Source organism: Theobroma umbraticum, unplaced genomic scaffold, assembly GCF_002168275.2.
Source record: "Theobroma umbraticum cultivar Fairchild unplaced genomic scaffold, ASM216827v3 scaffold_51.0, whole genome shotgun sequence".
Classification (NCBI taxonomy): Eukaryota; Viridiplantae; Streptophyta; class Magnoliopsida; order Malvales; family Malvaceae; genus Theobroma; species Theobroma umbraticum.
In genome coordinates this window covers 2577526-2597907 of record NW_018397260.1, presented here as the reverse complement: position 1 = coordinate 2597907, position 20382 = coordinate 2577526, and positions in this window count along the sequence as shown.

Sequence of the window (20382 nt, the reverse complement as noted above, 5' to 3'; positions counted from 1 at the left end):
GTGGGCACTTATCTGTTCCTCAAAGTCCCTTGTCACCTTTTCACTAGTGTGATTACACCAACGTACCTTTACCTAGGCAATCCTTAGAGTAAAGCCTTTTAACTCATTTATCCAAAATGGCCACAACCTGCTCCTTATATGTCAAATCACTCCTCAATTGCACTGTTTCATGATGAATTACATGCAAAGGATTTGGATTATACTTCTAGAGCATAGACACTTGAAACACTAGGTGTATGCTTGATAGATCCGATGACAATGATTTGATATGAAAGATAACAACATGAAAGTGTGATCGAATCACACACATGGTGGAATAAATGGAAAAAAATAAAATCAAATGAAAACTTGAGCCACTCAATTGCTTGGCCTCCAATAGTTGCACCCACGGTTACAATGGATCCTTCTTAAGGAAGGAGTCTCTCAACCATGTCAATGTGTTAGCAATGTTGACAACCAATTGTCCTTTTCACTCATTATCTCTTTCACTTTAGGCTAAATCTAAGGAAAATAGTGTTTCTCCAAATTTTCCTGTCAAAGGGTGGCTATAGTGAATTAGATTTAATGTGTGTTCAACTTTCATGAAGAATTGTTGAAATGTGAGTTTTTCATACCTAGGTTAAAACCAGCCTTGGTTTTTATTGAAAGCCTCAATATTATAACTATTTATAATATTGACCCCGTACTTAATTAAACTAATTTTAATTAAGTCCTTGAAGATTAAAACCTAATGTATGATTTAAGTTTAACTTAAATCATCACATTCCCAATTTAATCCTTATTGTAACTTATTGTGTGTGACCCATTAGGTTCCTAACATGTTGGTAATAGCATTCAAGTATAATCTAAATGACCTTAAGATCACTAATTGAATACTATAGACCATGAGCAATACCTAGCAACATATGATAGCTACCCAATTGTTAGGTGAGTCAAAAGGTTTTTTGATAACCTTTCAATTGTAGTCCATCAATGTAATTCATTCCCTCATCACATATATCCCAAAAGAAATGATAGCATGGTACAATGTTTACTTTAATATCCTTTTATGTTAGTTCTTTTAGGCTTCACATCTAGTTTTATTCAAAACTTAGGAAACTCTTTCCTGATCTCCAAGTCACCTTGGTCAAGCATTTCATATGGCTAGTGTGAACAAAGAACAAGCAGGATATGTCCCCTAAATCACTTAAGGTGATAATTCCTATCATGACCCCTAATTTGTCTTCATGTGCTTCATTTTATACTTAACGCTTATCCTTTTTAGACATCCTTGGTTAGGACTTAGAAAGATTAAGTCAAAGTATAGCATTCCACGCATAATACAACCTGGTGTCTCAAGTATAAGGAATACTTGCATGACTGACACATGAGAAGTGTTCCATAAACACTAGAGTGAGTTACCAAATGGACTTCTCATGGTGGGTAATGTTAAGTGAATTTGCATCTTACACAAACACCCATATGTTAGCATCAAGCATCTTTGTACTTCAACTTATGAGATTAGTTGCTTACTTCATAAGTAAGAAACATAACATGTGCCAGCCTTTGAGTATTATCAATGCCTTGTATTGATAATACAATGGCATGGAACTACTTTGGAATAATGTTTTGATGGATAAAGATCTCACAATTATAACTCACTTATAATTCCTTTGCAATGAACATTTATTCCGAAGGCTTTATCTTCATAAGTTAAAGTAACTAATTACAAGGCAACTTATGGATAAAGAAATATCTCTTATTGTATTAATAAAATGTCATAATATATTAATTAACAAGGAATACCCTTTATAACCTATGTGATTGGCTTTTGTGCTTATTCTAACATCTCCCACTGCCACTAAAGCTAATTGCCCATGTATCCAATACTAATACCTTCAAGGTGGTGATCATGTTTCTATTATGATAAAGCTTTAGTGAGAGGATTGGCAATGTTATCCTTGATGGGAACTTGCTCTATATGATCACTAGGAGGATTGGCCTCTCCTAGTGATCTCCTTGATCACATGGTAGTGTTGTAGTACATGTTTGGATCATTGAGAAGACCTTGATTCTTTTGCTTGTGCAATGGCTTCATGCATTAGGTCAACAATGCTAGGAACTACATCAAGTTTAGTCATGAATTTCTGAATCCAAATAGCTTCCTTCATTGCCTTTGACACAGAGATGTACTCAACTTCTATTGTAGAATTAATGGTTATTTCCTGTTTGGAACTTTTCCAACTAACCGCCCTTCCATTGAGAATAAAGATATATCCACTTTGTGATTTGCTATCATCTTTATTGCAATGAAAGCTAGCATTTGTAGAACCTTTAACTTGGATTTCACTTTCTTAATAAACCAAGAAAACATCCTTAGTTATTTAAAAATACTTTGAGATGTTTATCACCGTTATTCAGTGATGTTCACCAACATTAGCTTGGCATCTACTTGTGACACTTAGAGCTTATGATACATCAGGTTTAATGCATAACATGGCATACATGATAGGTCTTATGGTTGAAGCATAAGATATTTTATCTAGTAATCCTTCTCTTCTTGAGGCTTAAGACAATTGTCATGGGATAGGTGTATGTCGTGTAACATAGGCAAGTTCTTTCTTATGAAATTTTCCATGTTAAACTGTTTTAGCACCTTGTCTATGTACGTAGATTGTGAAAGACCAATCAGCTTCTTAGACTTATCTCTGTAGATCTTTATTCCAAAATGTAAGTTGTACCTTCCAAATCCTTCATCGAGAGTTGTTTGGATAGCCAAATCTTTATGGATTGTAACATTGATATATCATTTCTATTAAGTAATATTTCATCTAAATATAGCACAAGCAATATTATAGCACTCCTACTGACCTTCTTGTAAACACAAGGTTCATATTTGTTTTTGATGAAATCAAACATTTTGATTGCTTCATCAAAATGAATGTTCTAGCTCTAGGGTGCCTATTATGGTTCATAGATGGACTTTAGAGCTCACATACCTTTTTGGCACTCTCTTTGGATGTAAAACCATAGGGTTGTGTCATGTGCACTTCCTTTTGCAAATTCCAGTTAAGGAATGTAGTTTTGACATCCATTTTCCAAATCTCGTACTCATGGTATGCAACAATTTCAAGTCAGATCTTGATGGATTTAATTATGGCTACAAGAGAGAAGGTTTCTTCAAAGACAACACCCTGTCTTCATTTGTAACCTTTCACCACTAACCTTGCCTTAAAGGCCTTAAAAACGTGATACAAGGATTGCTATAGTACAATTAAAAATTGTATATTTTTCTCTTATTCTCAATGGTCTAAGAATATCTCATTTGGAGCTCTGTAGAGAGAGTTATGACAAAATACCAACATGTGCAGTGAAAGTTTACACCTCAAAATTGCCCCTTCTTCTATTAAAATTCTTCTTTCATCAAACACGTACAAAGCATAAATAAATCAATTAAAACCTCTTTTAACCATATAATCACCAAATTAAGTTAAATTAACTAGATTGATTTTGACTTACTAAAAAACTAATTAAATAATTAAATAAAAATTACTAATTTCTATGCATTATTTATAAGAACTAAGCTAAGTCACTATCAAAATCAAGCTCAAATAACTTTATATATCGAGTTATCACACCTCCAAACTTAATATTTTACTAGTGCCTTGAGCCAAAACATCGAAAAGAAAACTAACTTACGAAAATCAATTCAATTAGAAAACTAAAATAATATAGCTACTACTACTACTACTACTAGAGATAAAGTACACCAACTGAATGATTCCATATAATTTCCTCAAAAGAATGTTTATCAATCATTAACCTAAGGAAAAATAGAGGCTTCATTTACATTTAAGTTTCAATTCCAATGTAAGCACATTCTCGAATGGATTTTCGTGTGTGTGTGAAATCTTTTACCTAGAATATCATATATCCGGATGAGTTTATGCCAACAAAAAATTCAAATTAGTACTAAATACCATAGGTTTACTTTTCATTTCTTTTTCCATTAATGTAGACTAATACAAAGCTAGGGATCAATAGGACTTTATAAAGCTTGTGAATGTATGGCTAGGGTTAAGGTAAGATAAGGATATTAGTGTGGTTACATCACCCTAACCACGTAATATTCTAGATCCTTAGTATATATATATATATCTCTCTCTCTCTATTTCCTTATCCTAGTACACTTTTTCTTTCATGTTAGAACTTTTTTTCTTTTTTTTTTCAACATATTTTTTTTTCATAATTTCTCCATTTCTTATCCCCAAACTTATTTTCTTTGTATTGTAGGTATTGGGGTGATTTTTCATATTTTGAACTTTTTTTTTCACATCAACATCACCTTTCCAACTTTTTTAACACTAAAATCAATTTATATTTCCTAAAACAATATACATGCTTATGAGTGAGGGTTGTAAAATTGAAAATTTTATTTTAAGGCTAGGCGCATTATTATGTAGTTAAACAAAGAAAAGGATAATTCGGCTCAAAAGGGGTATACTAAGGATAAAGATTTAACAAGGTTAGCTTTTTTAGGCTCAAATGGTCCAAAGATGGCACAAATCATCTCCTTAGCTAAGTATTACCTAAGATTTTTCCTCGAAAGAAAATCAAACAAATTCTAGAATCATGACATAATCTAAAATTCACATCAATATAAACCTTCTTTAAATATTCAGAATAATTCAAAGTAAAAGATATAGTGCTCAAAATTATGGAAATCACATTCTAACAATGATACTTAACAAAAGACTTTAACATGAATCCCAACAAATACCTTATTCACCAAAAGCTAAGAATTCAGGACAATTAGTTATCATCATTGGATAGAGAAATCATTGAAAAAATTGGCACAACTTTACTCTAGATTCTTAAATTCAAACAACAACTAAGTTCATTTACCAACTAATCCTAACTTATTTATAAATCTAGATAAACATGAAAATAAAATTAAATCTAAAATTTTCACAGAATATTCACCATTAGAAAAATAATTCACCGCCTAAACTTAAACTAAACATTGTCCTTAATGTTAGAAAAAATAAAGAAGAGGTAAAGAATACTCCCCTAATGTTTGGATGAATCTGGTGAAGCTCTAATCCTCCTTCTCGTCTCCATCATTGTCACTTGTAGGAAATTTTTTTCACTGAAAAAATAAATAGAGATTAATGAAAATAAATAAAATAAAAATAACTAAAAAATAAGAGTTTCGAAAGCTTGGGTTGCCTCCCAAGAAGCGCTTCTTTATAGTCAATAGCTTGACTTTGGTTGAGGTTTGAGTTTTCATGGAAAAAGCTTGAGGTGTGAAAGTAACCTCCTTCTAAGATGAGGTTGTAGGGCCTTTGACTCAATATTTGATGCTTGTTTAACCCAAGGTAGTGGAATAGGCTGACTTTTATCCAACTTTTCAAATTGAGTTTTTCTTAAATAATGCACTTTTGCTATAACCTCCTTAGGTAACTCATCAACTATATCCAAAAAAGGAATGAGAGGCACATATAGCTTGACTTGTGATGATATAGATATTTCCTCTTCGTGCTTAAATTCTTCATCTTAAACTTGATTGCTGGAAGTATTTCCTTGATCTACTTTATCTCCATCATCTTGAGGTTTATTATTGATAGCACTAACTAGTTGACCCACTTGTGTCTCAAGATTTTGGATTGATTTTGCTTGACTTTGAATGATGGCATTAGTCTTTGTCATAAAGGCATCTGTCTTTATCATGAAGGCATCTGTCTTTATCATGAAGGCATCTATCTTTGTCATGAATTGTATTAATATATCCTTTATCGAATGTTGTTTCTCTAGCATAGGAGCTTTAACTTGTGATTGAAAACCATTATGGAAAATAGGTTGTGATGAATATGTAGGACTGTGATCATTACTTTATGAAAAATTTTTATGATTCCACCCTGAGCTGTAATTATTGGAGTATGACTTATTTTGCTGCCCATTGAAGCTTCCATTAAATTGCATTGATTCATAATAGGTTAGACAATAATCACTTGAACTGCTATCTCCACAAAGCTCACATGTCACAAAAGGACTTTGAAAAGCATTAGCACCCCAAGTGTTAATTTTTCAAGACAAAGCATCTACTTGAATGGAAAAAACATTGATTGCATCCAATGCATAATCACTAGCAACCTTGTTATGCACAAATTGTTTAGATGGCCACTGATAGTTCAGTAACTCAATCAAAAGTATTTGAAAATAAAAAGAAAAGAATTATGAATGCTTGGTATTAATATTAAGAAGAAAGAATTAAAAATAAATTTCCTGGCAACGACACCAAAAACTTGTTGTTGATTTCTCATGCAAGTGCACATAACGTTAATAAGTAATATAGTAATGAAGTAGAGTTTCATTCTCATAGAGAATTGTTTAGTTCCTACCGTTAAATACTAAAATTACAACACCTTAGTTTTATCCAATCAATTAAAATAAAAAAGAAAAATTAAAACTAATAAACTGAAACTAAAATTAAATAGTAAATAAAACTCACTTAACTATCAGACCTAAGATTATGATGTCCTTCAATAGTTCATTTAATTATTATCTCTCTCTCTCTTAACTCAATTTAATGGATTACGTTGCTAACCTAGAGTCTTAAATTATTTACAAGTCTCTTTTGAGTTTCTTATAAAAATACCTCTCCCAATTAATTTACTATATGTCTATGCAAATTAAATTAAAGAAAGATTTTTTAAGTTTGTGCTTTAATTTTGACTACGTATGGCCTATAGGTGTATGTCTACTCTATATGCAAATCAAATTACCTAATCAACTAAGTGCATTCGATCATACGCTATTCTATTCAAGGTCTACCTAAATCTCCTTCGTTAAGGTTTAACTTAGGTTTTCAATTCAATCTAATTGGTGATTAGGCAATTAGAAGCATTAAGAACAAAATAAAATAAACAACCTAAATCTATCAAACATAAGCAAAATAGAAATAAATAAATTAGACTACATAATGAGTTCAATTATAATCTTAGATTAATGAATTAGTTCTCCATCAAGTCACACATCATCATCAAATTTAGTTTTAATAATAAAACAAACTATGAAAACAAAAGAATAATAAAAAAGATAAAACTCAAGAAGTATAATCTTGATCTTCCAAGTCTTCTTGAATTCTTCAAAATCTTCTCAGCTTCAATGACTTTGTGACTTGATTCTCCATTGTCAATTTGGTGCCTCGTTCTCCTTTTCCCCATAAAAGTCCTCAAAAAAGTTGTTTTTATAAGCGTTTAAGTTAGACAAAGTTGGTTGAAGAAAAAAGTCAATTTTAGTTGGAATTTCCTCTTCAAACTATATGAGTCACAGCCTTGCCTAATTAATTAATAGAAATCGTAATTGTTCTAGGACTGCTACAATGTACCAAATTTGACATGATTTTTGACTACTTTTCAAGCAAAACTAGGGAATGTGATAAACATAAAAAGTGTATATTTTTCTCTTATCTTTCCAATGGTCTAAGAATCATCTCATTTAGAGCTCTATAGAGGGAGTTATCACCAAAATACCAAAATATATGTAGTGGAAGTTTACACCTCAAAATTGCTCTCTTTGTTCCATTAAAATTCTTCTTTCATCAAACACCTACAAAAGCACAAATAAATCAATAACAACCTCTCTTACCCATATTAATACCAAATTAAGCATAAAATTAACTAAAATTAGATTAACCTACCTTAAATAACTGATTTAAAATAATGAAATAAAACTTACTAATTTCTATACATTACTACAAGAACTAAGCTAAATTACTATCAAAATTAAGCCCAAATAACTCTATATCGTAGAGTTATCACCTACTTAAACCTAATTTGTTTTATTCCATTAAGTGTATCCACCAGAGTTCATACTTTATTAGATTTCATGGCATCCATCTCAAATCTCATTGCCTTATGTCATTTATCTGAATCAATGTCAGACATTGCTTTTTATAAATAGTAAGCTCGTCTAGTATGAGCAGTATGTCCTTATCTAGAAGAAATTCATATCTCTTCGGTACTTAACATATCTTACTAGACTTTAAGAGTATTTATGTTTCCTTAACATTTGGTTGAGCATCGGATGTCTCAACCAATGGCTTCAGCTCTAAGGGGATGTCAGTTTGTGGCTTTCGAACTTCTTTGAGAATTATCTTACTCCCATTAGTCTTTTCTGGTAGAAACTATTTTTCCAACAAATTGACATCTAGAGACAAGTACCTTTTGTTCAATGGTATTGTACAAGTAATATCCACAACTCTCTTTAGGATATTCCACAAACATATATTTTTTTGATCAAGCTCTTAGCTTATCGAATGTTGCACGCTTCATATAATTCGCTCAGCCTAAAATCCTAGAATAACACAATCCTAGTTTCTTACCATGCTATATCTTATATGGTGTTTTATCCACTGATTTTGATGGAACCATATTCAGAATGTAAGCAGCTATATCTAGTGCATAGCCCTAGAATGATATCGAAAGATTAACTCTACTCATCATGGATCCAACCATGTTTAATAAAGTTTGATTCGTCATTCTTAAAACATCGTTAAGGTAAGGTGTTCTTGGAGGAGTCCATTGAGGGAGAATCCTATTCCCTTTTAAGTAATCTAGTAACTTTTCGCTTATATATTCCCTACCTTAATCCAATCTTAGTGAGAGAATATTCTTGCTAAGATATTTTTCAACCTCATTTCTGAATTCTTTGAACTTTTTGAAGATTCAAACTTATATTTCATTAGATACACATAACCAAACCTTGAATGGTTGTTAGTGAATGTAATAAAGTAAAAGTAACCTCATCTAGCTTTTGTGTTCAGTGGGCCATGTACATTAATATATATGAGTCCCAATAACACATCAACTCATTCACCCTTCCTAGTAAAGGGTTCACTGGTCATCATACTAAAAAGGCGACATTCACAAGTTCCATATGATTCATAATCAAATGGATCCAAATATCCTTGCTTGTGTAGCTTGGTTATCCAAGTCTCATCGATGTGACCAAGCATATAGTGCCATATGTAAGCTTGGATTAGGTCACTTTTCTTAGCCTTTTTGACCTTTATGTTGAGCATAGGATTGTTTGAATCAAGAACATAAAGACTGTTAAAATGTAAGTTACCCTTTTAATGTATGTCACCACAAAAGAATGTGCAGCTATTGCCTTTAATTCTAAACTCAAAATCATTATCTAATGCCAAAAATTACATAGATATGATGTTTTGGGAGATCAACGACACAAAATAACAATCTTTTACTTTCAAGATTAAGCTAAGGGGTAGAGGTATAGAGGTTGTGCCAACAATTGTTGTAGAAACCTTCACCTTATTTCCTTCTCTTAGGACTATTTCCCTTTTAGCCAACTTCCTACTATCTCTCATTATCTTCATGTTATTATATAGGTATGATTTGCACCCAGTATCTACTACCAAAGACATGGAATTAATAGTGAAGAGTGTTAGAAATGTTAGTCTAAAGAATAAATGGCAAGAATGTCCAAGAGGGGGTGAATTGGACTTTAAAAAGATTTTGAAAGTTGTGGAACAAAGAGCTATAGTCAACTATAGTTGATCTTAGACCATAAAACTTGTTTTCAAACCTTAAGAAGAAGTTCTAAATCGAATTTTGCTGAATACATCTTAAGAAATTTAACTCAATCAAGTATAGGCAAATGATCACCTTTAAAATTCTTAAAACGTTTTTCAAGTGTAAATTAAACAGAAGCTACTTAAGAAAGCATAAGGAAGTTTTAGCTCTAGAATGCTTGGTTTTGCTTAATTTCTATCTTTTTCTGTTCAAGACTTTGATTTTCAAGAATTTGGCTTTTTTCTGTTTTCTTCCACGCTTAAAAATGCTCCTAAAAAGTCTTTTGTATAGTTATTTAGTCATTGTAGATGAGTCAGACAAGAATTTAGCTGTTAAACACAAGTTTGGAGCAAATCTAGCCGTTGTTGAAGCTTTAGAATCGACTACAAGGCTTTTAGGATCAACTATGTTCTTCAAAATCTTCAAATTAAGGCTTTTATAGTCGAGTATAAACATCTTTTACTCAATCCTCTTCTCGAGAGCATGCATTCTTAAGTTCTGAGCATTGGCAGTTAACTAAGACTTTTTGAAGATTGACTATGGCTTCTTCAGATGTGAAATTTCCCATCCAAGCTTCCATAAGATCAACTACCTCTGTTATGGAATTGACTATGACTATGTATTTTCATATTTTTTCTATCATTCTGTCATAGGATCAATTGGAGCTTTTCTAGAATCAATTGGACCTTTGTTTTTTCCAGATTCCTTGCCATTTTGGCACTTAACTTCAACTATGTCTTTCTTATGATCAAATGTTGAAGTGAGAATGAACTTCATGGCTTGAAACAACCTTGGTGTTGTGAAGATCAAACATTTTTGAATGCCTTGAGATTAACTTCACCATTTGTGAACCTATCTTGCAATTTTAATATCTTAAAGATGAATGTTAGAAAGATTAAGAGCACTTATACAATTAAATCATACAAGCTTGTAACTTCAAGAATTCACAGAATTAAGACAATTAAGCTTGTAATTATGTAAGAATAAATGTATGAGAGTTAAATCATTTTAAGAACTTGTCAAGGATCATTCTAGAATAGCAAATGTAAATTTGAATAATTTTGTCATAATTAAAACTATAATGATTTTAAAGCTAACAATCTCCCTCTTTTTGATATGATAGAAACATGACATAATTTGCATTTGAAGACTTTTGAAAAAATTCCCTTAACTCTATTAGTCTTTAAGCCCTTAATTGAAATCATTTAAGTTCAAGATAGAAGGGCTTTGCAATGATATTAAACTTAAAATCTTGCCCTTAACATATGCACCTAGGTTTCAAATTTGCTCATAAACCTTTTCCTCTTTTTTGTTATATAAAAAATGTTTAGAAATATGAGCATTAAGACAATTAAGTTCAAGGAATAATAAAGTCACAAGCCATCAAGTCATGCATAGAGCCATTTAACCACTCAACCATGATCAAGCATTGAGACATTAAAATCAAGTATGCCACATATATAGATATAAATGCATGAAGTCAAAATGTGTGCATACCATCCATGAAGTTCAAGGAAGGTAGGCATAAAGATGTTCAATAAGCACATAGATTATAATGTCATTAAGATTTAGCTCCATTATTGTTATTTAATTTTCTACTCACGTAAGTATACGTATCACAAAGATAGTATGTTGGCAAATAGAATATCGATCCCACAAAGCATTGTTTTAAAAATTTTACCAAGTATTAAAATTAACACAATTTTATTTTATTCAAATGGTCTAAAAGCAAATAATTATTTAAATTAAAATTAACAAAACATATTAACAAGAATAAAAAATCAAGGCAGAGATAAAATCTAATAAAACTCAATAGAAATAAGCCTAGAATTACAATATCCCTCACATTTCATCTAAATCTTACCTCTATTCCTTAACTTATTTCAATAGGTTGAATTGCTAACCTAGATCTTCAATTATTGATAAAGGTCTCTCCACTCATCTTATAAAAGTATCCATTTTAACCAAAACTATATCCTTATGTGAATTGAAATTAAAACAGATTCATTAAGTTCAAGCTCTAATTCTAGCTACACATGACATATAAGTATATCAATATCCTATATATAAATCAATTAACATGATCATATGCTATTCCAATTTTAGTTTATACTAAACTCTCTTTCCCAAGATTTTTAGGTTCCTAGATCAATTTAATTAGTAGCTAAGCAATTAAAAGCAAAAAGGATAAATTGGAATAAACAACTCAATTCCATTGACAATAAACAAGAAAGAAATTAAAAATTCAGATTACATGTGGGTTTAAATGCAATCCTAGAAAATAAATTAGTTAGTCATACTTGCAAAGATGAATAAAAATATGTGAAGTTCAATCGTTAAGAGTAACAAGAAAAATAAAGCTAAGGAAGAACACAAAATAAATATTTGTATCCTTGTTCTCCAAGCTTTACTAATAAGTTTGACCTAAAATTCCCTAAACTAAACATCGTTTAGCCCAATGACTCAACTTATAGGTTAAGAAGTTATGCGGCCCAAATATCAAATATCACCCTCCAAATTACCATTCTCGCAACATTACATTTAATCATCTTCCAACACAATTTTCTTTGTCTTTGAAGTAGAACTTGGCAAAGTAATCTTCATGAAAGTTGTAGCTCTGTCTCTTAGCTTTCCAATGGTCTAAGAATTGCATCATTTTGAACATTTGGATTGAAAGTTATAGTCAAAAAACTAAAGCATGTATGAGCAAGATTTTGGATCCTTTAAACATCTTTCTTTTCAAAATTAAATCCTACAAAAGCATAAAAACTAATAAATAATATCCAAATTAAAATAAATAAACATAAAATTAAAATAACTCTATAAAAATAAACTAATTAAAAAAACAACTAAAAAATAACAAAATTGAAATTAAATATTAAAGAGTTAATTATCATTTAAGAATAAAATGAGACTAAAATAATTCTATAAAATATGATTATCAATTATCAACTTTTAAAGATCAATCCAAGGCTTAATATACCAAATGATAGATATAAGTAAAAACCCCCCTTTGTAAGAGCTAATTAGCATAAAATCAATTTCAAGCGACAAAATAATTTTAAAGCCCATTGTATCAATTAGTAAAACTCTTGTAAAAGCTCTCAATTTTGAAATGACTTGAAGCGTATCAAGCATATCAATTTACAAAGCTCAAACATATTTAAGAGAGATATGATTCATTTACAACTTAAGTGAAAGAATGGGATATAAAGCTTAATGCAACTTCAAGCTAGATGCCAATTGAGAAAGCTTGAGGCTTGATACTAACTATGCAATTCATCATTCAAGTACAGGTGAGAAGCAATATAAAGCACGATATTAATTTGGTGTGAGAAAGATATTACCAATAGTGGAGAACACCAAATGTTGAATTTTCACCATAATTTCTTGTTGAAGATCTTAAGTGCTCATAATACCAAATTGATAGATGTTGATGATAATCTCCTTCTTTGGTAAACATAAAAACATAATGTCTATGCAAGACTAATTGCTAAAAGAGAAATCATAAACTTACAATAAATGAGTATTTAAGAAGATATTCACTATATTCATCTAATACTCAAGTGTTCATGGAACTAGATATGTATGAGCATTTAAAAGGATGTTCAACATATACATCAATTAATGAGATTTTCAATATATATGTGCAAGGTAGTTCCTAGGTATGTCCAAGGCATCAATAGTCATCAAGCATCATTCCTAATCATTTTCAAGCATCAATGAGCAATCTTTAGTTTTCATTAAGCATAATCAGTAAGCATCATCAAGCATTGTCAACCAAGCAATGTTAATGATTTCAAAAGCATTCTTTAATTCATTTCAAAAGAATAATAATTCGAGAAATTTTCACAATAAGACCATATCATTAAATATCAATTGAATATCATCATTAAGCACTCTCAATTATCAACTATTCATTTACCAAGAATTTTACCAAATTATTGTCAAGCAAGCATTTCAAGAAATATTCTCCAAATTGTATAAGAAACTATCAATTCAAGGAGAATTTTCACATCAAGAAAACGTCATTATCAATGAAGTATTACCAAGACATTTTTCATTTGAAACATATAAGATTTGAGTTGAACTTACTTTGTACAGAATCATGAGTTCAATGTCATTTGGTCTTGTTCAAGTATGCTTTATGAAATGTGTAATGAACATAATAAATCATGTTTATGCATGTCAAGGGTCATTTCTACATCATGTGTAATTGTGCATCACAAATGCCCTTATAATCATTCAAGATTGCAAGTAAGCATACACATCCAATGAGAACAAGTTAATAAGTATTTCATCATGAAACAAGCTTGTTCAATTCATAACTTATTATAAGCTTAAGGATGGCAAGCATTACTCATATGCACCCATCTTTGTTCTAAAGTACTAATTCATGTTGTCAAATCTTTCAAGCCCATTATCAACCATTTTAAACTATTTAAACAAGTTTTAGAGTGTAAATCAAGATTGTTCAAATGGTCAACTTATCTTAGGTAAAAAAAAAGTCAAAAGATTAACTCTTTACTCTCAATTTTCCTTATTTAGATTACTAGAATAGGTAATAATACAAATAAAACATGTAAGCTCATATTGCCATCATATCATTAACATTAACTTTTATGTTCAAGATCATGCTCAAAAATAATTTTTCCTCAAAGAAATAATATGAAATAAAATTCTCAAAACAAGAGGAAATTTATCAAACCAATTTTCCATAATCAAGCAAACTCAATAGAATTCAAAAAGAATGAGCATGATGATATATTCAAATTCAAATATAAGTGCATGTTCAATTTCATATCAATACTCCCTTCAAGATTATGCAATTTATAACATGTATCACACTTGACTAATTTTGCAAAATCAAGATTTATCAATAAGGCTTAAAGGATAGTAGCCAAACAATTATGCCCATGATATTTGAGCAATAATAGGACATCAATTTCTTAATTAAAGAAAACGGATATTTTGAGAAATCAAGCTCAATCAGTGCAATTCAAGACAATATAACCAATTAACCAAAATCCTCAATTTAAACAAATAAATGACTTTTGGTATAGAATTGATCCATTTTCGTTTGTGTGACTAGAAAGCATCTAATTTTCAAGAGTTTGTTCCTCATTGCTTTAGCACACCTACAATAGACATTCCCATTTGATTTTTGGTATCCAAATTTCTTTAGGTCCTTGAAGGTTAGTCTTGACAAATATATGCATGAAATAAGTATTCTTTAATATAAATTAAATAATAAAAGCACTATGAGACTTTCTACTTCTAATTTCTTATCTTTTCACAATAATTTTCAATTTTCTGTTTTCTTCTTTTAATCAATTATAATTTCTTTGAAGCATTTCAATAGAAACTTTCAACTAATTTTTTTCCTCCATTAATGATTCATTTCAATCCTAAGCTTTGAAATTTACTTTTTTTGACTTAAGCTTAGCTCTTGAAATGATAAAGCTAGTTCTTTAAACAGATTTTCCAATTCATTATTTGAAAAGACAATTGACTTACGAGAAGAAAAGCCTACCTCATAACTTGATGTTGAACCTTGAAATTGTTTAAACTCTTCATCTTCACTTGCTGAACTTTGATCCAAAAGATCATTTTCTTTTAACTCTCTTTCTAAGGGTTGTCAATAAAGCTTATCTAGGCTTTCCCATATCTTTTTGGCACTTCCACAACTTTGGACTTCCTTATATTGTCTTTCTCCAAGTCCATTAAAGATAATGTCCATGGCTTTGGCATTGAGTTCAATCAAGTCTAAATCTTGTTCATTCCATTCTACCATGTCTTTCTCTATTTTGTATGGACCATTCTCAATTTGCTTCTAAGCTTGATAATCTTTGGCAATGATGGAGCACTTCATTCTATATCTCTAAATAAAGAAATCTACACTATAAAAATGTGGAGGCTCTAGAACTAAAGGTCTTTATTCAAAGGTCGATTTATAAGAGTTAGATACCCTATTTTCGGGCTAACAAAGATCTTTACTTAGGGTGTTTAAACCTACAAATTTGAAACCAAAGCTTTGATACCATTTGTTAGAAACGTTAGTCCAAAGAATAAATGGCAAGAATGTCTAAGAGGGGAGGGTGAATTGGACTTTAGAAAAATTCTAAAAAATTGAGGAATAAAGAGCTATAGTTCGCTATAGTGATCCTATACTCGATCCTAGACTAGAAAACTTGTTTTTAAGCCTTATGAAGAAGTTCCAAATAGGATTTTGATGAATAAGCAAATCTTAAGAAATTTAACTTAATCAAGTATAGGCATATGATCACTTTTAAAATTCTTAAAAGGTTTTTAAAATGTAAATTAAAAAAAGTTACTCAAGAAAAACATTTCAAGTGAAAAATCAAGTCGTTTTCTAAGATAGAATTTCCTACTTGTGTTGAAGAACAAGGCTAGTGATTTTCTCCAACAAATTTCCAACAATAAACCATAAATCAAATAAAAAAAGCAAAGCTACAATAAAAAACAAGAAAATAAGTATTTTTGTAGAGGTTTGACCTTCTCAAATGTCTACGTCCTTTCCCTTGGCTTACCATGGAGTTTCAAATCCACTCAAAAAAACATGATTTTTAAACGACATCAAGCATTAAACCCTTACAATGGCTTTTTTTCGAGAGCAACCACAAGCCTTACAAATGGTTTTTGACAAGATCAAGTGGAATCACAAATTGCCTTTTAAATAAGTGCAAGCATAATCCATAATTTGGCTTTTAATAAGAGCAAACACAACCCTTACACTAATTGTTCAAGATTAAGTTAGGTCCTTTACAAAGAATAGCAAGAATGCCTTTAAAAGGTAGATTTTGCTAAGTGGGTACTAAGGTGGAGGAATGCATAAATGACGAGTACAAAGATTGGAGTGAAAGCACAAGGAAGTTTCAGCTCTAAAATGTATGGTTTTGCTTGGTTTCTTTCTTTTTCTTTTCAAGACTTTGATTTTCAAGAATTTGGCCTTTATCTCTCCTTTTCCACACTTGAAAATGCTCTCAAAAAGTCCTTTATATGGTTGAAAAGGTAATGTAGCAATTACAAATGAATCAAACAAGAATCGAATCGTTAGACATAAGTTTATAACAAATCTAGCTAGTGCTAAAGCTTTAAGATCGACTACAAGGCTCCTAGGATTGACTATGTTCTTTAAAATCTTCAAATTAGGACTTTTATAGTCGAGTATAAACATCTTTTACTTGATCTTTTTCTCTAGAGCATGCATGCTTGAGTTTTAAGCATTGGTAGTTGCTAAGACTTTTTGGGGATCGATTATGGCTTCTTAAGATGTGAAATTTCTTGTCCAAGTTGCCATAGGATCGATTACCTCTCTTATGGGATCAACTATGGCTATGTGTTTTCATATTTTCTCGGTCTTTCTACCATAGGATGGATTGAAGCTTCTCTAAGATTGATTAAAGTTTTGTTTCTTCAAGATTCCTTGGTATTTTGGCACTTAACCTCAACTATATCTTTCTTGTGATCAAATGTAGAGTTGAGAATGAACTTTTTGGCTTAAAACAACCTTGGTGTGTGAAAATCAAACATCTCTGAATGCCTTGAGAACTATTTGTGAATATATCTTGCAATTTTAATATCTCAAAGATGAATGTTAGAGAGATTAAGAGCACTCATACAACTAAATCAAACAAGCTTGTAACTTCAAGAATTCAAACAATTCAGATAGTCAAGCTTGTAATTATGTATGAACAAATGTATGAGAGTTAAATCATTTCAAGAACTTGTCAAAGATCACTCTAGTAAAACAAATGCAAATTTAATCATTTAGTCATAATCAAAACTATAATCATTTTAAAACTAACTGAAAGGTTTACCTCAATCTTATACATGGTCATGGAGGAAACTTTAATAAGATTTAACTCTTTTGATAATGTCAAGTCAACTAAGGAATCTTGCCTATCTTTGTCCATCTCATATAGAAGTTTGAGAACTCTTCTCATAATGATGTACTTGTCCAAAGATTTTGGTACAGATGTAATTATTGCATCCAGTATGCATTGTAGTGATATACAATTACCATTTTAACAACCAAGACATAAGCAAAATGAATAATGAAAATTTCTATATTTTAATCAATCAAGATGAGATATTAAATCTTGAATTGATTACTCCCATTATTTTCTTCAAGACAATAACCCTCTATATCATTTTAGAGTATCTTTACAAGGATTACTCTAATGGGCTAGGATCCTATTCAATTTATCATAACCTCGAGTTACTCAACAAGCCATGATAAATCAAATTAGGTAGATAACTTAGCTAATCAGTTGTATCTCTATACAACTCCTAGGTTTATTAATTGGCAACTTTTTGCCCAAACACATCATATTTGTTTCACCTAACCATTGCTTCTAGATTTCCATGGTCAAGTATGACACATCCAAACCATGCAACTCTAGTTAAGCAAGACCCATTTCCATAGAAAAAACATACTCTTGATAAAGTTTAACCCAGAGTTACTCAACAAGCCTCCAATATGAAGAGCTCTAGTTTTTAATTATGGAAGTGGAAGGCAACTTGATCATACATGGCATGTGACTCAATATTTTACGAGGGATTTTGTTTAATTTAATAATTAAAGGTCTTATCATTTTAAACATGCATGGCATTTATTAAATGGTATAAAATAAATCTATGGCATGCTTACTACTTAGAATAATTATGGACTTTACTAATCTAATTTCCTCGAGCCATCAAAGGAAATTAGGTGGTCAAATTCCTAAGAGATTTTACATCACATGTAACACAAGCTTGGGCTTGTATCCTCTTTTGATCTTTATGGCGCTTTAGATCTTTATTTTCCATTGCATAAATTACTTTCCTAATCTAACCTTAATGAACTATTTGTATAATTTATTAAGAAACCTCGAGTTACATTCGAGGGGAGTGAGATGAAAAAAGAATTTACAAACCGAGAGTTTCAGATAAGGTAGGGTACGCAAACCCTATTTAAAAATACCATAAAGAATAAAAGTTAACCATACACATAAACACATTTAGGGCCTAAGTCCATAATCATCCTCATACATCCATCACTTGATTATATTGAAACTTATAATTACATCTTATTGAAATTGTTAATCATATGTTGTATTTGAAATCGTAACTACCAACTTTTGAAAGTACTAACTTCAAATTTTCGAGTCATGTCTTAATTCTATATATGGAAACCTTTCATGTATGGAAAGTTTTATATATAGAAAGTTTTCCTAATCCAAATTAGTAACTCATCCATTCCTAATCTATATTAAAATTAGATTTAAGGAGTTTGCAAATTAAAACAATTTTAATTTGTTTGCCTAAACAATTTAAGAAGTCCTAATAATTTTTAACCCATCTTTAATTAAAGATTGCATGTCATCTATTGCCTAAACATTTTAGGTAATCTTAATTAAATTTCAGATAACAAAATCTTTAATTAAGATTTATGTCATTTGAATTTCCTAACTTGAAAGTAGGAAATTCATTTATGATTGAAACCTACCCATTAATTCATAATCTTTGACACCCACAATCTTAGGGATCAAATCCCTTAAATTTTGGTATCAACTTAAATAGCTCATGGAACCATTTCCATAAATACATGATAATTCTATTATATAGAGTTATTTAGCCACATTTGGGATGTCAATGTAGCTAAGTCCTTATGTTTTAAGTAGATTTTAGATAGTTTTTATGTTTTTAGTGGAATAGTTTAAAGTAGGTTAACTTAGTTTAATTCTAGTAATTATTGTTTATTTTCATGTTAAAAGTCCTATTTTAAGCCACTGCTGATTTAGTCTATGTGTTTGTAGGTATTCAAGTGCATAAAGTTGAATAAGGATGAATTATGCAATGGAGACTTAGTGCAGATTTTCACTGAACATGTTGTGGTAATTTAGACTTAACTCGAGCGACAGAGATCCAATAAATGTGATTCTTGTACCATAAGAAAGCTAAGAGGCAGACCTAAAACTTTATATTTACATTTTACCTAGATCACCCTTGAGATAAGAGAAAATTTCATTAAAAGATAAGGCACCGCAGTAGGCTGCACAAAGGCTACGCAAGGAGGAGCAGAACCGTGGCCTTGCAAAGCTCAAGGCTGCAGTGCCGAAGGGTGCATCAGAGCACCCATACAATTTTTTGAGAGTCCATCACCATAGTGCCTAAAGAGGATAGCTGTAGTGACGGACAAAAAATGAGCAAAAAAATAAATAAGTCAAGAGCGCCGTGGCACCCTAGAGCAAGGCAGTGGTGCTTTGACGTGGATTAGTAATTTGCAATCAATTAGGAAATGAGGTTTTAAGGTTTTCTAGAAGCTATAAATAGGTTTTCTTCAGCAGCTAAGAGAGGAGGTTTAGAAAGGCAATGACTGGTAGTTTTTGAGAGAAAAGAAAAAGCAACGAGAGAAACAAGAAGAAATCAAAGGAATTGAGGATCAAGAATTGAAAAAAGATTTGATATTTCTTTACTCTTCATTTCCTTCTTGTTATTTTGCTGTAGACATAATCTTTTCTCTTGATCTAATTTTGTCTGTTGCAAAAACAATGATGAACTAGTTTTGTTTTTCTAGGATTATGGGTAATTTCATTATGTAGTTTGAATATTTGATGTTTCCTTACTTGGTATTAATGGAAATTGCATGGTTTTTTCAATCTTGTACTTATTGCTTTTCACTACTTGATCACCAATTGAAATGTATTAGGTCTTTAAATGGAACTCGACAAAGGGAGTTTAGAAGAGATCATTGTTATGAATAGCCTTTGCTCCATTCACTTCGAAGTTAGGTGATAGTTTA